A 21,514-nucleotide genomic window follows, 5' to 3' on the forward strand; every position below is an offset into this window, starting at 1 on the left:
GAGGTCAATGGCCTAGATGTCAAACACTTTCCATGTATTCAAACAGATTCTGGACAGTTAGGAATGCTAATCTGGAACTGGGTTTGCACTCAATAGATAAAGGGTTTTTTTCAACTTTGATACTAAGTGGACATCTGGTTGGGTAAAGATTCCAATTGTTTTATTACTATCAAGATTTGCACAAATGACCTACAGCTATTTTTAGAAAAAGCTTCTTTGTCCTCTGATTAAACATTTCTCTGAGAGTATCCCCTGCACCTATTTAAATATTTTTCCCCAATGGTTAGTGAATATTTACTGAATTATCAAAATGAAGTACAATGTACTTCTTGTGAGTAAAACTAAGTATTATTAATAAATGTCTTTAACAGCCAGAAAGTTAGAGCTTGCCCTAAACAAACAACTGGGAAGCTCATCTGAAAGATGAATTGACAGAACAATGCATATTCTCTCTATTTCTTTTAAAAACACCTAGTTTAATCCTTCAAGGCAAGATGCCCAGCCTCACTGTCTGAACATGTTACTCTAGATACTTAAATGTCTTCCACAAATAACAGAACGATAGGTTAATGTTGGCTACTTGAGTACAGATTTAGGAGCAAGGACTGGGATGCTAGCCAAATACTTTTAAGGCTGAATCCTGAACACATTAAAACATTTCCCACTGCTTAGCATTTGTATGTATGAAAAACTTTAAAAATGTTCACACTGATTTAATTACTGCATTTTTAAAAATAGCATTTTTCCTTCAGGTCCAGTGAACCAGAACACTTTCCTGAACTGTAAATGTGGTAGAATATAGGCTATACTACTGAAACATATGTGACATTTAGCCAGTGGGAATATAGGAATTTTTCTCTTAATTCAAGGGGTCTGGAGCAAACTGGGAAAGCCCAGTGCTGGAGCACTGGGCTAATTTAGTCAGAGTAAATATGAATCCTTAGTTAAGAATAGGTGTTAGGTGGGGGAGGGGAGAGGAGGGGAAATTCTCAGGAGGAAAAAAAACCCCCAAATAATCTGGATTAAAAAAATGGTTTGAATTTCCCTTCTCCTTCTAAAAAGGTTTAATTAATATATGTTGAGTTTCAGTCCGCACAAGGTCCAAGATCATTGTTAACTTACTTTATAAAAATTTCAAATTTTAAATTAACAATAATTACATTTTAAGTAACTTCAAAATACATTCAAAGAAGGAAAGCATGGGGTAAAAATGAAAGAGGGTGATCTAAATGCTTTTTGTATAATGCTTTTCTTTCTTTTTTCTTTTTACATTTTTTTTTATTACAATATTACATTCCTAAGGAAGGTACAAAGGAAGGCGATCCAGGAGCAATGACAGGGAAGACAAATGGATTTCTAGCTAAAGTATTGGCTAAGCAGAAAGAAATTGCTCCTGATAGTAAGTTTCATCATGTTCGCTGCATTATACACCAGGAAGTGTTGTGCTCAAAAGTAGTGAAAATGGAACATATATTGACGTTTTATAAGAAAACAGTGAATTTTATACATTCTTGAGGATCGAATCACTGGCAGTTTTCTTAATTACTCTTGGAAACTGAAAGTGAGCAGGAAGGTTTTATTATACAGAAGTCATAAAGTCTTTAAGTGATTTTGGCAACTTCACCATGAAATCAAAATGTTTTTAGAACTGAAAAGAGAGTCACCAGAACAAGTTAATAAGAACTGGTTTCAAGATTTGGCTTTCACTATAGATATTGTGGGGCATTTAAATGAGTTAAATTTAAAACTTCAGGGTCGAAATCAGGTTGTAATGTTTAGGTACAAACATTTAAGATAAAATATGGTCTTTGGGAAAGGCAAATAAAAAATTGTGATTTGACATTTTCATACACGTAAAAATGATCAAGAGTCATTTGGTTCTTGTAATTTCAGCAAGTATGCCTCAAGTATTCAGACATCACTATTTGAATTTGAAAAGTGATTTGAAGGATTCAAGATACGTGAAAACAACGTTTTACTATTCAGTGCTCCATTTTCTTTTGATGTTCAGAGAGTGAAAAGAAACATTCAAATGGAACTTGTTGAAATCAGTGTAACACAGTGCTAAAATAAAAGTATAATGAAGTTAGTGTTCCAGATTTTTATTCTTACTTGCCAAGGCATTTTGTTGAAATGCACATGTTCACTGCAAGAATCTTAGCAATGTTTGGTAGTACATACTTGTGCAAGCACTTATTTTCACTGTTGAAGATTATTAAAACTGGTCATAAAATCGGGTCTGGTCACATGATTTGTTTCATGACCATCCCACTTAACGACCAATTTTCTGGTCCCTATTGTGGTCATTACAAGTTGAGGACTACTTGTAGTGATATATTTTGTAATGATTTAGAATCTATTCAATATTAAAACATAGAATTGTATTCTTCTTTTTGTCTACAACTGGTTGCTACCTGATTTGGGGCATATACTGCCTGTCATAAACAAACATATATATAAATACACATAATAAAATAAAAATAAAACAAAGAGCTAAATTTGTACTAATAATACATATATTTTTATGTGTTATAGTTAGTTCTTATCTGATTTTAATGTGTTGATGTATTAATAAAAAAGGAAATATATAAGCATGTGGTTTTCTAAATTAATATGTGGCCTGCAGGAATCCTTGTGTACAGATTAGTGGCTCCCTTTTCTATTTGAGTTTGGCACCACTGGTTTACATTATAGGGAAGTATTAGGTCAGTTTATGATTATAATATGATTATGTTCTCTAATTTATTATGTCCACATGGAAATCGGTACATTCACTTCCTCAGTTCCACTGTTGGGACTTAGCTTGCCTCTCACATGCATCTGTACATGTTTTTAGCAAAAGGCAAATTGCCCAGAAAATGGTGTTTTTCCTACTTACTACGTGTTGTCATCATTTTCCTCAACTTAAGTCATCATATTAAATAAGAATTTAATCTGTAGTGTTTTATTGCAAAATTGTTTTTATCAAACCAGGAAAGCCAATATCTAAACATTCATAGAATCTAGATCAGCAAAAGCATAAAACATGAGATATGTTATGATTGCACAAAGGAAAAAAAAACTTTAGAGGGAAATCTTTAAACTGTGGTATCTGTTATTCCTTACTGAGTTCTTCTGACCCATGGGCCTGCTTTCTGAGCTCTCTCTCCATGCCAGTTATAGATACTGTAATACAAGCTTGCATTCTTTACTGGAATCAAACTATATCTTGAAACAGAACAAATTTTACAATGGAAGGATACTGTTCAAATCCTCTGAATTAATAAAATTATGCCTGCATAATTTAAAGAACTCTGCCTCTGTAAGGTACTTATACATTATTAGAGTTCATAAAGAAATCTAATTCAATGACATAGAAGCAGTTTGGCACACAAAACCTGGAACTCTGAATTCATTTCTGTGAGCAAAGTTAACCACCTTTGGATTTAAACTTCTATTTTAATGTACAGAGGTTAACATAGTTCAGAATTTTTTGCTGGTAGCTTTGGAGGGATGTCTGTATTCATCTACCTTTGCATAAGTATCAACTCTGTTGTGAGGCAAAGAGATAATGGGTGTGGATTAATATGGTGAGTCATATGAACACCCCAAGCAAAAAAGTGTTGAGCCTTTATGAGGTATGTGAAGAATTACTCACCAAAGTAAAACAGGTCTCTGTGGCCAGCATCCTGAAAGGTGGAAAGGACACACACCCACTTTTTTAGAATGAGGGCATTAGATAATGGAACAGCATTCAGCAGTAAGCATTCAGTTCTTGTATAGGTGTTTTAAAAGAATTTGGCAACATCCAGGTAGTTGATAGATTGACACAACTACCTATGAGTTAAAAGAACAAAAGCTGCAATCTAAGCACACTAATAGCAAACCTATTAAACCTATGAATAAAAATGCATTATACTGAAAAGGTATTTATAAACTTATTAAATACTTTTTAAAATGTATATTCAAATATTGTCAAAACTGGATAACCTCATCTTGATGTCTTTTCCACAGAGTACTTTATCTGCAATGAAAACATTTTCATCCACAAAATAAACATTTCAGATCACTTCATTTGTCCAAAACACATGACAAATATGCTAAAGGACAAAAGCACAGTCTCCTTGCTCAAGCATATATAGTGAAAAAGGAAACTGCATCACCACAGGTACGCCGAAGAATGTGAATCGTAACTATAGTGCTTTATTTAAAAAAAGGGGGTACTTATATGTGGGTGATGTTTTTCTTGCCAGTTCATGTAGTGCTTGCAACAACAAGAGATCCTAACAGTTGTAACTGGATATTTGTACACTAGCTTACATCTAAAAATCTAGGAAACTGGAATCAAAGTTTCTAACCTTAGATAATACCATTATGACATATGATAAAATACATATGATTTTATGGACATGGATCATTAAAAAGCCCTGAACTAATTAACATCATAGCATAATTTAAGTTCCAAGGTAAAACTTCAAAAAGAATTATAAATCTTTTTAATGCTTCTCATCTGGCATCATGCCTTCTGCAATTTCACAGAAGAAAAACAAATGGTTCTAAGAATCTGCAGTCCTTTCATGCTATTGGCTCAACAAGACCCAACCCCATTCCATAAATAGGTACAAGAAGACTGAACTGAAAAACTTTTGCAAAACATCTACAATTTTGTCACTGAAATTCAATCCTTCATGAACCCATTTTTATCCTTTTTTTAAGAACTGAAGATTACATATACACCAGTAGAATAAATGCACTAAAGAAATACAAAGATTTTGTCTGAATATTTTTGTCTTCATCCCTATAGAAAGACATCATGAATCTCCCTCTCTGATATATTCATAAAGAACTGTAATAATGAAGCTAAACGTTGAGAAATTCAGAACAGCCATTATATACATTTGTGCTATGGATTCACTATCAAAGGTATAGCAATAGATAATATAATATTGCTTTTCCAAAGGAGATGAAGTAAAATAATGTTAGATAAAGCTTCCAGTGGCTACTAATCAGATATTTAAATAATCCCTCTATAGGCATCTGAGTGGTCACCATGGGAACAGAATTTCTATTTCTTTAATCTGTTTAACATACTGTATTTAACTAATCTGGGACTAGAACAATGCTTTTTTTTACACAGTTTCATATCCAACCCCACCACACCCATTGCATTGGTCTATAAATAAACAAGATTCCTCTAAGGGGTAAAAGGCTTCTTCTTGATTCCAAATACAACATTATCAACAAATTTACAGATGACATGTCTATTAAAAGTTATGAGCCATGATACATAACGTTTAGCGAAAGCATACTTCTGAGAGCCTGGTTGGTACTTTTGGAACAAAGAGCTAATATGAACTAAGATTGGTCTTATCTGCTATAATGATTCCCTGTCTCTCACCCAAGCTAATTCCTAGGATCAATTCTTACACAAAGATTAAAATATTTCTAAAATGGAACATATAAACACTGAACACACACACACACCTTATTACATATGTTTTCCAAATGTTGACAAGAATCCATTTTTTTCTAGTTGCTGTTTCTTCTTACACAGTTAAAAACTTTGGTCACCTCTCCCATTCTTACAAGAATTCTTGTAAGCAACAAGAATTCTCAGGTGCCTGGAAGCCACAGAAGTTTGGCAACGAATTTGGCTCTCTTTTAAATATTATGCTGATTATATAAAGTACAGAGAACAAGTTCTACTTTGTAAATACAATTAACAACTGTTAAATACATACCATCGACACTCAAATGTATTACTTTAAGAATGTGCTCTTTGGGTTCTTTGGGGATTCTTAATGTATTTACCAAAGAAGGGAACACATGATAAATCTGCTTCCCATCTTCTTATAATATGTATAATAGAGTTTATAAAGGAAGGTTAAGGCCCTGAAATGTAGAAACTCACATGCAGGTTTAAAACAAGGGTTTAAAGATATAAACACCCCCTATTTTCCAAAGGTGTCATTTGTAACTATGTACAGTGCACCATACACCACTAGAAAATGGCTAAAGCCTAAGCTACACATTAGATCCAGAAAAGCAATAGCAAAGTTTATACAATAATATAGCTGGAAAAGCTATTTGGGCTATAGAGTCCAATTGTCAAGAGTACACACTTGCAGACACAACTACGCATTCAAGAACACAAAACTTCTGTTAATAAATATATATTGTAGAAAATCACATATAGCTGTTATGAAGGAATTCCAGAGATTGTTATACATGAGACACAAACCTGTTTATAATGAAATCAAAGTCTAAATACTTGTGTCTTTTTCTCTTACCTGCAATGTGTAACAGGCTCAAAGCCACGACTTCTGGGGAGAAGGGACGGTTTCCACCTATGTCTTGTTTGATTATAGATTGCTTGCTTATGATCTTGCATGAACACAGCTATAGCCTAATCTGTTCAGGAATCCACATTAAAATAACCCTGATAAACATAAGAGTGGTTCAACAGTGAAACCAATTATTCAGGGAGATTGTCTGACTGCCCTTGCTCCTAGATAGCTTTTAATATATTCAACTTCACTCTGCCTTCTGGCAAATTAGATTCATTATTCTATAAAATATAAAACCACAGAGATCAAGTCTTTGTATGTATTTGAAGAGTACTCTCATAACCCACCTCTTCTCCAGGCTAATCATTCCCACATCTCTTCATAAGATTTAGTTTCTAGTCCTCTTATCATTCTTTGGGTTTTCCTTGAATTTCTTCCAATTTTGTCAATTCATTCATGAAGTATATTGCCCAGAACTAAATAAAACCCCAAGTGGTGTCTGACCAATATTGAATAAAATGAAACAAATACTTGTTGTTGTTGTTATTTTGATGTATCTTAAAATTTGCTTATGCATTTTTTGTAGTCACATCACTCTGACTCAGATTCAGTCTGGATTATTCCAAGATATTTTTGACTACTACCAAACCAGGAATCCTCCATCCTAATCATGGGCATTTGATTTCTCTTTCCTATGTGAAGAATTTTGTTATGTTCAATTTACTTCTTTACCCTATCTTGTTAGCTTTCTTATCCAATCTGTATCACCTGGAAATGAAAGGTAATATAGGGCACCTCCTCCCACTTTAAATTCCAGAGTGAGGGGGAAAGGAAGAGAAGGATTTGGTAGGTGTGGATGGAAAGGTGGGTTTCAAAGAAGCTCAGAATCCTAGCCTAAGGAAATTTTCCAACTGTCAGAGTGACAGGTTTAGGAACAGATATTTATTGTCAAGGGAAGGTAAAGATTATCAGCCTACAGGTACTACCTGCTAGCAATATGAGGCCTCTTAGAAGCTGCTAGATCGCAACCCGTTCATAGTTGCCATTGGCCATGCTAGAAGTAAAAATTTAATAATATCTGGAACACAGAACACTCTATTTATCTTAGCATTATAAATGTTGAGATACCTCTTGTTGAAGCCTCTTTATAGAAAAAGCTATTAAGCAGTGGAACCTAACTCCTGGAGTTGTTGCTGCTCCGTTACTGGGGGTTTTCAAACAAATGTTGGGCAGTCATTTGTCTGGGATAGCCTAATGATTCCTGCCCTTGGTAAAGTAGTTAGACAAGAAGACCTCCAAGGCTGCTTCCAATCCTATGATTCTATTTAACTTGTATCTTCCACTGACCACCATGGAGTTATGAAGGCCTATATTTTGGATTTTAATTTTGCTTTCTTTAGGAAGGAGCCATAATCATGATAATCCTAAAATAATCTGGTTTATTTTAAGGAGATATATACAAATTAGTCCTTTTATTTATACAGTGATCCTGTACATATTTTTGTGGGTTTATGTGTTTTCTGTACCCAAGAGCTTTCCTATGAGTAACTGTCATACATCTTGCTTTATTGCCTCTAATATTCTGGTTACAAGATTTTAACTTCCTAAATCTGTCTGGCCACATTGTCAACATTCCCCCAAACCCTTTTTCAACTATTTTCTTTCAGTTTCACCTAGTTGCTTTGCTTGGACAGGTGTCACACATCCTAACTGTTGTGGGTATCCTTTCTTTCCTATTTTATTCTTCAGAATGTAATCACAATAATCCAGGGAGAGCTTTAGAGGGACTATTGGTTTGTTGCTACCAAACCTTTTCCTGATTTTGAAATTAATTTGTATATTTCCATATGACTGAGGTAATGTGACTTTGTGGAACATGGGAAGGTATAGAAAACCACAGCCATTACTTTTTTATGTTTAAACAAGGAATTAACTTTTGTTATTAATTTTAAAAGGTTGTGAACGTGTTCCTTTAAGATTACAGTTCAAATTAACTTCTTTAGAATATTCTCCCAGTTCTCACAGCAAAATGACTTGGAGTAATTTACATTGTACAAAGGTTTGGGTTTTTTAAATTAATATAGTATTCAAGAAAATATTCAGATGCAAAAAAGGACCCAGCATGTGTTTCTGCATATCTAGTAGCATTTCTTTTTGTTCTCTGAATACAGCATACCTGTAATTTCCACAAAGAAGAGTTGCACTATGTAATATTTCCCCAATCATTACATAATAACTTAATTAACTGCAGCACTGTTACATGTGCCCAAAACTATCTTCCAGCGGTACAATCCCATGAAACAGATACAACATATCCTAGATAAATAAAGTTGGCCAAGGGAGTGATGTGAATTGCTAACACTTCCGGGTTTGAAAGAAGACAGCAACTGTATTCGGCTCACTTCCAGGTCAGACTGGCTGTCGCCACTAATACTGACAGGAAAACAAGCATGATGTTATTTGGGAGATGCATGGATAGATTGACAGAACCAGGAAAAAAAATAGACTGAAGCACTAGATTTGCCATAATCACTTTTCTGCCTCTTTTTAAAGTTCTTGTTCCAAACTATTCATTTTGATTTCAGCATTACCATAGACTTAGCAATTATATAGAGTTGCTATTTCAAACATAGTATGTTGTTAAAACAGAGGGCAATTTTAAATGAATTCTCCAGCCGATTTTTACTCATTTACCCTGAGATTCTTACAGGGTTGATGCCACTAAACACTTCTAATACAATTCCTTCTGACATTTGAGATACATCATCCACTTAAATCAGGTTTTGAACCAAGTGCAGTGGAAAATGTCAGATGAAAAAACTTCCTTTATTACTGAGGAAAGAGACTTGGTTAAAAACATGAGATCTTCTGTATTCTAAGGCAAGAATCTTAACCCTTAAAGGAAAACGTTTCTGAAATCTGTTTTGTCTGCTAATCAATCAAAATGACACTGATAGTAGTGAATGGCCAATTTACCGGAAGTATTTATGGCTGATCTATTTAATAGTAACCTCTGAACTAAACTAGATTGAGAGACTATAAATGCTCAACTTCATGGCCAAGATCTGAACAGATAAAAAAACTTGCCCCCGGAATTCTTTCTTCTATACTAAAGACAAAATTAACAATACTAAGCCTGATTCTTAATTGTGAAACCTATCTGTAATATGTAAATTGCTTTAAGAATATGTTTTTATCTGTCTTTTATTGTGTTTTTACTGGCATTAGAATCATAGACAATGAAAATACATCAAGAAAATACAATTCCAGGAATAAAACTAGCAGTTCAAGAACATAAACTGAAATTATATGCTGATGATATTATCCTCAGTTACTCTACCTAAAAACTCCTTAACACTGTTCATGGAATGTATACAGCAATATGGTTTTGTGTCAGGGTATTGGATTAATTTTTTTAAAAATACACTGACATGAACTTTGGCAGAGGAAAAAAAAGCAATACTTCCATATAGTACTGGGGTTTAATATTACTGCAAAAAATGTTGAATATTTAGAAATTTAATTGACTAAAAATAAGGTTTTATTTTAAAATAACTGCTTATCCGGTTGCAAATGTGTAACAGCAGATATTTGCAGATGGGAAAAAAAACCCTAAACTTTTCTGAGCTAGGAAGAATTGCAGCTGTTAAAATGAATATTTTACCAAGATTTAATTTTCTTTTTCAGATGATTCTAATACGTATTGAAAACAAATATTAAGTGACTATCATAAACAAGTAATGAACTACAAATAGTTTTACTAAAAGAGCAAGGTTTAAATTCATGATTTTTACAGGATTCAAAAGAACTAGGTGGACTAGTGGCTCTGAACTTCAAAGTACATTACCATACTAGTTGCTTAATATGGATTCTAGAGTGAACTGTATCTCATTATGATCCAGTTACTTCTATAGAAGGGGCAGGATTTTCAGACAGTCTGCATAAATATCTCTTGGCTAATACAAACAGAAACAAACAATTTAAAACAGATCATATAATAATAAGTAATGTGTTGAGCATCTGGGATAAATATAGGAAAAGAGTAATCCCAGATTTCTTCACTCTGGTTTCATTGTTAAATGTTGCTTTTTATGACAAGGAAGGCAGAAAGAAATGTGTTCAATGAAGAACTAATAATGTGTTCAGCCTGAAAAATGTAATTATCAATAAGACAAAGATAAAAAGTTTTGAAACTCTTATTTCAGAATGGTCCAGTCTACTTGACTGGTTTCAGTATCTTCCAAAAAGTATACTTACAGAAACAAGAGGGAGGGGTATTGTGAGAGTTGGCCGAATTTAAAAATTTGCTCATCCCATTAAGCCATGATATGTTTAACTATGGATTATTAAGCCATGACTATCCAGATAATAAACCATGATAAATACAGTAGCGTTTCACCAACCATAAGATACAAAGCAAATCTGAACATAATTTCAGTTACAATAATCTACATGTTAGGTTTTAATTCTAGAAAATATGTACCCACGCTTGCCTTTAACCACATCATTGGAATAATAATATAATTCAACTCTGGTTTATCTTTAGTGTGCAATTATATTAATAGGATGGATAATCTTGCTGAATTAAGAGATCATATTTATCTCTGGTTTATGATTCCTTCAAGTTACTTTTATTGGGATGTGTTTATTTCTTATGAGATTCTTCAGCCTGTACCATCAGATTTGAAGAGAACCAAGGAATCAATTAATTGATCTGATTAGGAATTAAATGTAGATAAAACAGATTAAAAAAAAACTTGCCCCTAGAATTCTTTCTCCTTTTTACACTAAAGGCAAAATTAGTAATACTAAGCCTGTTTCTTAATTGTGAAACCTATTTGTAATATGTAATCTGCTTTAACAACTTTATAGATGTTTGTATCAGCTGTCTTTTATTGTGTTTTTTCTTTAAAACAAGTGGATAATTCATAATTCATAACATTAAAGAAGCATGCTCGTAAGAAATCTGAATTGCATTTAGATTTCACTCAGTTGCTTCTTCTTTATCAGCATACTAGGACTTTGAGAAAGACACTATTTGGGTCGGTTATATTTTCATTTTCTGCACTGTTAGCATTTGTTTTCATGGATTAAAAATATGCACATTTTAGAAGTGATGATTTTAAAAGATTTTAGAAAACAGTATTTTAAAAAAAATAAACAATAAAAAATTAAGGATCTCTTGTCACAGCTGTTACCTATAACTTATAGTGATCGTATCAACCAAACTCAACTATAAATATCTTAAATATCTAGCAATTTTATGCTAAGCAGATAGATGAAAGATATAAATCAACACCTATTTTCAGATTATTACTGTTTATTCATAGAGCTAACAATGTTTGATTGTTCACTTAGTTATTCATACCAAAAGGAAAGCTTATGCTATCCATAGATTACCCTTGTATGTGCTCCTAAAGGGAAAAAAAGTGTACATTTACTATTGTATGATTTCAGTAACAATTCTAACTGCAGGTATGAAGATAACAACTAATCCACATAATATTTTAGGTTTGGATTACAAACTTAACTACTATGCTAATAATAAAAAAGCTATAGAATGTTCCAGTATTTTTTCTTTCAGTTGCTACAGCTAAATAACACTAAGATGAATAGATTAGTTTCCTCCATCAGTTTTCTATCCAGATTCACATCTTTCCTGTGTATGTTTAGTAGTCAGTATAAGGGTTCCTTATCCTGCAGCACAACGTAGCCTTTCTCTCTTTGATTAATAGAAGTGGGCTAACAAAGCCTACCTTCACATTAATAAAATGTAAGTGATCCTATAACATTTGGTTTATCCTAATCTTCTAAGAAACATTGGACCTAAATTCTCTCATTCCCAATGTCTTTTAATCTTAACTGTACCCTGCTTTCTGACTGCATGTACTGAAGCTATCCTTCTCTTTTCCCACACACATTATACCTTATTCTTCTCCTTAATTTTTGCACCATCCTCTTATATGTGTTTTTTCTCATCCACAGCCTTTTCATTATTTGGCCAAGCATCTTTTTTTTCATAGTTTCCATTAGCATTGTGTAACTCCACACATTTCTATGATACTTTGTAACATATTTTCCTAATGTTCCCATCAGCTTTTACATCCTCTTTCTTTACATTCACTGTCCACTGATTCTGCTAGAAGAGTAATCTACAGTATATGCTAATGTGTTTTTTCATACAGGATTTGTACTTTTTCCTCCAGCAATCATTCTTTTAGTCTAGTTTCTTTCACTTCTTTTCTTCCATGTTTATTTTGCCCTCCATATTGACTCCTGATACTGATACTAATACTCTGTCCTGCATTCAGAACCTTTCGTTATCTTTGCATCCTTCACAAATTATATCACTGTGTTACAGACTCCATTGATATGGAGGCTGAAGAGAACCTAGTAAATTTTTATTCTGCAGTTCAAGAAGTAACAAGCTGTTAGCCATTTATGAATAACAAGTCTGACTCACCTCAGCCCAACAAAAGCAGCACAAAAAACCATAAGCTCTAAATAGGAGACAAATTTAACATGCAGGGTCATAATGTTAAGTGGGCAATGTCATGCATATGGTGATCACCTTCTGTTTTTCTGATTTTGTGGGTAAGGGTAGAAGTTCTGTGAATTTCATTTCTACAATTATTTTAGGATTTATACATGTGTATTGATATCACTACTTTCTTTGACGCTGTTGTCTATTGAAGGAACTAATATCATGGCAGACAGTAGGAAGCTTCATTTTATTCATTTATTTTATGAAAAGCATGCTCCAAGAACAGTAACTTTTAATGGAGGAATGGAAAAACATAAAACTTATCTTTAGCCCAACTGTATCCTTCATGTGAGATTATAACTGCAAATGAACCTTTATGCACTTTTATATCTCAGCAAGCCTTACAGAACACAGCTAAACTTTCCTTTTTTATTTTTTCCAAATACTCCAATTTCAAAACTAAGAAGAATGAAAATTAATAGTATTTCACTGATCCAAATTGCTTATTATTCTAGTGGAAATCAACACGTGTAATTGTGAGAGCAAAGATATTCTTGCAGCAGATGTCCTTGCTATATGTGTGAACTATGGCCATAAGTCAATTCAGATGGAAAGGCAAAAAAGTGCTGCATGGAGTACAAGGGCAGGAAGGTAACACCCATCTACAACTTCTTAAAACAACGGTGGTTTTTCGTGGCATTATATGGCTGCCCTCCACTAATAATCTTACATGTGGCAAGTTCTGTTTATTTTATTTCTCCACACTGTTGATTTATAGTTCAGCAGTGCTGTGGTAACTCTGATTTTAAAAGCACTTTGAGGTAAATGTCCACAATTCTCCATGTTCTAGTTTGTGAGTTAAATGTTCCATAGTATTCTGCATGCTAAATCTCTAGCACTTTGTCTCACCCCTTTTGTGTAACCAGCATAGATGTTCAGTTCTTTTCACAACTGGAAATGGCCTAGAAAAAACTAATTAATACAATATTGATATGCACATATTTACTATCTACGTACAAACATTTGTTATGTTTTTGTTTCAGTTAAGACAGAATCCTGTATTACAGGTGGGACTGGAACTTTCATCACAATGCAATCCAGTCATTAAGTGAGTTGCACCCAATTTTACGACTTTTGCCATGGTTGTAAAGCGAATCACGTGGTTGTTAAGCAAATGTGGCTTCCCCCATTGACTCTGCTTGTTGGAAGCCCCTGGGAAGGTTGCAAATGGCAATCACATGAACGCTGCAACTATAATAAATACATGCTGGTTGCCAAGCACCTGAATTCTGATCATGTGACCACATGGACCCTGCAAGTGCAGGGACTGATTGTAAGTCACTTTTTAATGCTGTCGTAATTTTGAATGGTCGTTAAATGAATGGTCGTAAGTTGAGGACTACCTGTATATGATTTCTTAATAATCATATTGCAGTTGCAGAGTTTTGTACATTAATGTATGATATCTGGGCAACAATCTAAAGAGAATATACTAATATACACTAGAACTCTGTAGTATATTAGTCACTGGTGATCTAGTTCTGCTGTATGATCTGCTGTATATGTCCTTATATTCTTCTTTAGGAATACATTTTTGAGGATTTCATTAGTTTCCCAGATCACTTGATCAAAAGTCAGTCCAACCGCATATGCAGGAGTTCAATTAGCATTTGTGCACTAGAGGTCGGTATCAAATATGTTGGTTTTCAAAGCTCTTCTTACAGCTGCTATACCTGACAAGGCTCCATAAGTTTTTGCTGTTTGTATTCTTGGTATAACAATTACCTTTTGGACAACTTGGGTCCTGGAATTATTCAAATATTAAATGTTTCAAATATTAAATATTTTTGCATTCTACTATATGCGGATAGGAAATAGTTTTCATCCAATATCAAATTTCATTTTGTAAAACTTTTTTTTTCCAAATACAATTTTTATTAAGAATTTTAATTACAATAGTAAAAACTAATACAAACCAAACTTAGAGAAAGGAAGAATAAAAAGTGCAAGAAAAGAGAAAAAGAAAAAAGAAAAAGAAAAGAGAGAATAAAGAAAAAGAAAAGAAATATGTAAAGAAGTGACTTCCAATCTTCATCCCAACAAGTATAAATAGATTTAATAACTCTTCACCCCCTATAAGGTTAAATAGATATCTCTTCATCCCATATCCCATCCCTTGTCTATAAGCAAGTCAACTTTTCAACCAGATATAACAACTTTTCTCCTTTAGTCCTGGTCGAATAAGCCAAACACGTATTCCTTCCCTGAGTTTTTAAAAATATCTTTTAACCTCTTCAAAAAGAATCCTAGAGCTAGTTTTCTGTTCTTTTGTGTTTCAAGCCAAAAATCTTTCAAAACTTTAGATTTCTTTTGTATATCCAATAAATAACGTTTGCCTTTTTGTTTATCATGTCTAATAAAGTCCTTCAAAACCTTAACAGAGCTCTTTAAAGATTTTTTAAAAAAATTATCCAAGTCAGTTTCCTGGTTCAATATTTGTATATATCCTTTTTGGAATAAGTTATCCATTGATTCCATTTGTGTGCCCATATCTTTCTCATTACTTGTTACATTTAAGTCCCCCTTCAAAGTAATTTCAAAATCATCCATTGCAACTTGTTCTTGTTCTATAATTTCATTACAACATGCTCTGTCAATCTTGTCAAGAAATTCATCTATTTTGTCAAGAAGATTGGCAGATAAATATTCCCAAATTTGTATTATAGATTTCTGCTCCATTTTCCTTATCCTCTAACTCCCTCTAGTGTCCAACCTTCAAAGTCCCCTTATGAAAAACATGAAAAAACTCAAAACAATTGCCATTTATCCCATGAGAAAATTTCATCTAGTTAATACAAAGCTCTTTGTGGGTATTTAAAATTATAATCCAAGTCATCTGAGCCCTTAATGTTGTTAAACTTTCTAAAGTCCATATTCTGAGCATCCTTTTGCTGTTTAATCCAAAAAGTAGTATTTTTCAAAAGGTTATAAAAATTGTATTTAAAAGTTCTTCCTCTAAGGAGAAGGTGACTCACCTGGCAAATACAATATAACTTGCTTAATCTTAATCTTAATCCTTAGTCTTAATCCTTTTAAAGCAACAACTAAAAAACACAAATCAAAAGCCATCAAGAAGTGAGGCTTGGTCGAGCTTAATGTCCTTTAAAAAGGCTGCATTAACAACTGTGAGCAAAGATGGTTCCTCCCATGACTTCCAGCTGCTTCACCCATAGGCAAACCATGAAATGACAATTCCTGTGTCATGAGGAGCAGCAGTGCGGAGTCACATGGGCTATCTCAAAAACCTCTCCTTAATCTGGAGAGCATTTCAGTGGCCAGAATCCTGCATCCTGCATCAATCTCCATTGTAATGTTGTCCCGCTGCAAAAAGGGAAGTTTAGCTCACCATGGCTTTCAACTGGAAGTTGAACTCTGTAAATCTGGACATAGCTAATGGCAAGTTCCTTTTATGCTATCAGCTCTGCAGTCAATGGCACTGCATTTATCAGCTAGTTGAAGTTGAATTACAATCTCCGGATCAGAAATATATAATAGATTCTACTAAGAAACAGTAGTTCTCATGAGTTTATTACAAAACATGGAGTTGTAAATAAATAAATAAATCCACCATAAGACTTTTTTTTTCGTTGTGCAAAATCATAATGCCGAATATATTCCCAGTTGTTGCAATCCTTCATTTTTTGTATTGCGGTGTTCTATTAAAATATGGCTCCAGCATATTTCACTCTTCCTCCTGGTACGCTGAAGCCCTCTCATTATTGTCATTAAGCCAAAGATTTCCAGTCTTTTGTGGGTATTTCATGGGCCAAGTTATGTTCTAATCCATGATCATGTTGAGTTGGACAACAACTTTTCATGAATGTTACTGACAGTGTAATTGCCCAGAAGAAAGGAAATAAAAATAATGTGAAATATATTCAAAGTGTAACTCTTATATAGATGGTGGAAGCTGGATAGGTTCAATATGCTCATATACATATACTTTCAATAAGTCTTTAGATTATAAGAGGACAGTTTGTTTCTTACTACCTGTTGTTTCATCCAAAGGAGACTTTGCATTATCTGCATTAGTCATATCCCATAACCTGTCTTGGTATGCCTCAAGATCATTGACACTATTCTAGCTGGACTTTCTTGTTAAATATTTATACTATATGATTCCTTAATAGAAATATAATTAGAACTGACTTTTCTCATTTCTCAAAACTAAATTAGTCCTTATTGTCTTTTCCAGGACAAGTTGGCTAATCTTTAATTCAACACCTTGGAGGCTGGCAAAAGTTGGGAATCTGGGGTTTGCTCAGAAATAATTTGCCCCTGGCATGAAAGAATTTTTTCTGTGGGAAAAAAGAGTACATTCATTACAAGATATTTGTTTTGTGGTGGTGGTGGATGGCATATTGTTTATTCCTAGCTGTATAAGAGTTATAGTTCACACCAAGTATTTGGATAGCCAGTTCAGAATTTTAAAGTTCATTTTTTGTCTCCATATTTATACTGCTTTCGGGAGAGGGGATGCTAAGGAATACTGAAGTTCACAAAGTACTGTTCTGTGGAAAAGTATTTGTCCACTTTTTGGGTTTTTGAATATCTACATCTCTTTGGTACTGAATGTAATCAGAACTTCATGTGAATCCTACTGAAATATATAGGAAATCTAGGTGAACAAGTAACACCAAAGTTTGACATTTTTAAATTTATTTCATAAACAAAACAATTGTGGTTTTAAAATTACTGCCTGGGATTTTATAACTGTAACTGTGAATGTTCATTGCCTTTTTATTGATGTAATTTATAGTTATAGCGTAGCCAGCATAGGCTGGTTAACCAGGAATGAGTGGGATATAGATAAAAGGCACACAGATAGGTAGAAAGATAGGGAAGCATGCAAGATACAATATGAAAAGTTGCCCACTAGTGTCAGCAACAGTTGCACCATCTTTAGGTACAAGTGCAGTGAGCTGCAGAAGCGAACAGTGAGGCTTACTACAATCAGTCTGTCAGATCATTGTATAGGAATTTTGGCTGATTCCCCTGTGGTATACTGCTTCAGTACAGTAATATTTGAGGGTTTCTAGCATGAATTGCTTGTTTCAGCTCTTGCCACATTTCTGGGTGTTAAATCTAGACATTGACTTGGCAGTTCCAAAACTCTGAAAATGTATTTCTTCATTCATTATCTTATAGTTTGGCTTTTATTTTCAGAATTGCTACCTTGTGGCATAACTCACGTGCAATTTCAGCTGACAGGCTGGAATCTCCTGCAGAATTCTCTCATGCAAAGCAGAATTCATACTTCCTTCAATGGTGGCAAATCATCAAGGTCCTGAAGCAATAAAACATCTCCAAGCTATGACACTACCAATTCCTGCTTGACAGGTGGCATGGGAATTTCATTTCTGCCAGACCTAATGACACTCATGTAGCCTAAAATACAATACTTCAGTTTAGACTCATCCATTCATAAAATTTTCTTCCAGAAGTCTCAGGGGCATCCAGTTGCTTTTTGGGGAATCTGAGATGAGCATCAATTCTTAGTGAGCAATGGCTTCCACCTTCCAACCTCCTATGAATCTCATTTTTGCCCAGGGTTTTTCTGAAGGTGAAATCATGGTCACTGACTTGAAAGAAAGTGAGACAACCTTGTAGAATTTTGGAAGTCGCTCTAGTGGTTTTTTTTTGGGGGGGGGTCACTTCCTGTGACAAAGATTCTGAAGTTCTGATTTCATGAAACTGAGCGGTATGTTCTGCCAGAGAAGGTTACCACTTCTTTATTATTGAAAAATTTGGCATGAATTTTAGAAGTCGCTCTAGTGGTTTTTTTGGGGGGGGGTCACTTCCTGTGACAAAGATTCTGAAGTTCTGATTTCATGAAACTGAGCGGTATGTTCTGCCAGAGAAGGTTACCACTTCTTTATTATTGAAAAATTTGGCATGCAGGTAATTTTTACTGTTCTAGTCACTACAGAGGTATAGCATGGTTTAATTGCAGAATGTTCACAGTGTAATAGATTTCAATGGAGAAAAGTAAATACTAAGTAATAAATGATTTTTGCCACCAATTTGTGGTGTTGAGTTTGGTGGCACAGAAGAATTTAGGTAAGGATCAACTGATAATTTTCAATATGACCACCTCTTACTGTATGTATTACCTCTTACTTAGAATGGTGATCTAGCAGGTGAGGCCAGCTGTGAATGTATTTTAATAGGCTGCTCTTGAATAACATTCATGGCCTGTATGATAGTTTTGTACAGCAGAGCCATAGATTGCTCAGAATTGGTAAAGCGTTATTCTGCAGAGGAAATGTTTCATTACCATAGAATTCATTTTAGCTGTTGTGCTTTTCTGTGTCAATGGTTTGCTCTATCATGTTCCTTCAGATATGCAGCATTATTTATGACAACAATCAGGAAATGAAGTGTAATTTCTTCTTTTTATGCCCAGGAGACCTTTTCTGTGAGCTATGGAAATAGTACCATACACAAAAGTGCTAATTCAAGAAAGTTAAACTCAAAAATTCAGGAACCAAGTATGTTTTGGAATTCTTCTACAGTTTTAGGAAAGACTTTGCTTAATTTTTCATTATAGGAAACTGTAAGGCCTTGAATGTATTTTTTTGGTAAGTTTTGCCTTCTTATACAGTTTTTAAAACAGGGAGTTTCTTTTTGCTCTTGTCTAGAATGATCAGTACTCCAGTTAGACTATGTATCCCAAGATTGCTAGCATGATCTACATTATTGATCATACCTTTCAGGGATCTGTTTAATGACATAACTTCAGGTTCTTCCAGAGGTTTATTTTGGAATCCCTGTGGCTGATCTGAATCTGCAGGGTGCTCAGGTGATTGACTATATACTGTATTTTTAGCTATCTCATTACAGATTTGCTTTTAGCTCATCCTATTACATATATATTATTTGCCACATATTTATGAACACAGAGCTAGAGGTTGGTTTGTTTTTTTTTAATAAAGTAAGTTTTTAACCTGTTTATACATTTCACTTACTCTTTTGTTTGACCCCAGTGTCATTTGTCTGTTGCCACTTTCTTAATAAATCCAATTTGAACAGTTTCAGAAAATTAAACTCGGAAAGGCTGTTGTAATTGGCTAGGATTCAGTTATCTTGAATGAGTGGAAGTGCTTTTCTACTGGTGCAAAGGGGAAAGCTACAGAATTTGCATATTTTTTTCCTCTGCCTGCATGATCAAATTAAGATTTGTTGAAGTACAGAGAACTGTAACAAAAATGGGAAATGTTTGTGAACACTAATTATTATTCTTTGGATTGGAAGGAAGGAAGGAAGGAAGGAAGGAAGGAAGGAAGGAAGGAAGGAAGGAAGGAAGGAAGGAAGGAAGGTTGAAACAAGGAAAATAAGAACGCTACTGTCCCTTGAAATACCTAATCTTACAAGTCAGAGAATCTGGAAACATGAAATGACAATGCCAAGGTTAAAATATTTTAAAAAGTAATCCCAATTTAAATAAACCATGAACAATGAATACAAGGATAATCCAAGTGGAAATAGCAAATTAAGATATAACAACCCTTAGGTATAGTTAATTAATTTAATATTCTGACATAGCATCCAAGTAGTAGGTAGAGAAAGCATTTTAGTAAGCTATTTTTTAAGCTAACAGAGCTTATTAAAAATAGAATTTTGCTGGGGCTTGTTGGACTTCTATGTTGTTTTCAAATTGCAAACATCTTGTCAGTTTAAAGACAAGTCATGTTCCCACATGAAATATTAATGTTCTCATTTTACATTGGTGGGCAAGTTTTATTCCAACAAGCTGCAACATGCTATCCTTGCTCTGCAGGAAAAATGCTTCATTTTTAGATCAAGATCTGAAAGCAATAGAAAAATGCTTAAGGTGGCTTCTATATTCATGGGATTTCCTAAAGCTACTTGACAACAGAAACTAGTTTCATTAACTTTTCAGTGTCACTAAAATCACTGCTGAATACGCCGAAAAAACTGCATTCAGCACATATGATCCTAGTAACAACTTCATAATTGCCACAGCATAGGAACTGTACATAACCATTTCCTTGCTAGACACAAAAGGCAGGAGAAAATGAGACATTGTCATTATTTCAGTTTTAATCCTAGTATATCCTAAATATCTAAGTACTACTAAAACTCTCGTGTCTGTAACATTCAACTGGGTAAAAAGGTGCATCAGAGGGCAACAATTTTTGAGCCAAGGTACCTCAAATGGGCTAACTTAAAGAATGCATCCAAAATCCGGGACCCATTACTTCCATGGGATTGAAATTTGGGAAAGTTGTTGCTGCTTCAGCACTCCTGTGCTGCTGCACTGCCATGGTCCACCCAGGTCACATGATCATCATGGATATATCTCTGACCTCTTTCCCACCTCCCTCTATCCCCTGTGCCTAATATGGTGACAGCAAGGCCCGATGGGTGAGTGGTGATTGGCTGCTTTGGAACTGAGGCCGAAATTTTAAATCTCTTAATGGCTGTGGGCATTGAGGGAAGGATGAGGGAGCAACTTGGATGCCTGTTTGTGAGGTAGGGCTAGCTGAGGGGTGCTGGTGGTTGATGAGTGAGCCCTCTTCTCCCTTGAGGGAGGGAGCCCTTGGGGACACATTGGAATGGGGAGCGGGGATGCACTTTTCCTCATGGTCTGCAGGTCCCTTTGTTCTACCTTCCCCCAACAAAGTGGCAGGCAGTTCCATGGGTGAGCTGAGGAGGAGGAGGAGGAGGAGGAGGCGGCGGC

At 34.5% G+C, this 21,514-nt stretch overlaps 1 protein-coding gene and 1 long non-coding RNA gene across 4 annotated transcripts in view; one reads left to right on the plus strand and one right to left on the minus strand.

The window, feature by feature from the left end:
- AFG2A (AAA ATPase AFG2A) overlaps positions 1–21,514 on the minus strand; it is a 155,083-nt gene that overhangs the window by 44,929 nt on the left and 88,640 nt on the right. The gene's annotated exons all lie outside the window — the stretch shown is intronic.
- The window catches only part of LOC148216866 (uncharacterized), a 33,327-nt gene continuing 25,130 nt past the window's right edge, over positions 13,318–21,514 (plus strand). The window contains exons 1-2 of the long non-coding RNA XR_015794584.1: positions 13,318–13,401; positions 13,794–13,858. This is a non-coding gene — a long non-coding RNA (uncharacterized LOC148216866). The remainder of the gene's footprint in view (positions 13,402–13,793; positions 13,859–21,514) is intronic.

The sequence above is a fragment of the Python bivittatus genome, unplaced genomic scaffold, assembly GCF_059951505.1.
Source record: "Python bivittatus isolate LINGU-HERP-01145 unplaced genomic scaffold, Pbiv_v1 ctg000070_np1212, whole genome shotgun sequence".
NCBI classification, from domain to species: Eukaryota; Metazoa; Chordata; class Lepidosauria; order Squamata; family Pythonidae; genus Python; species Python bivittatus.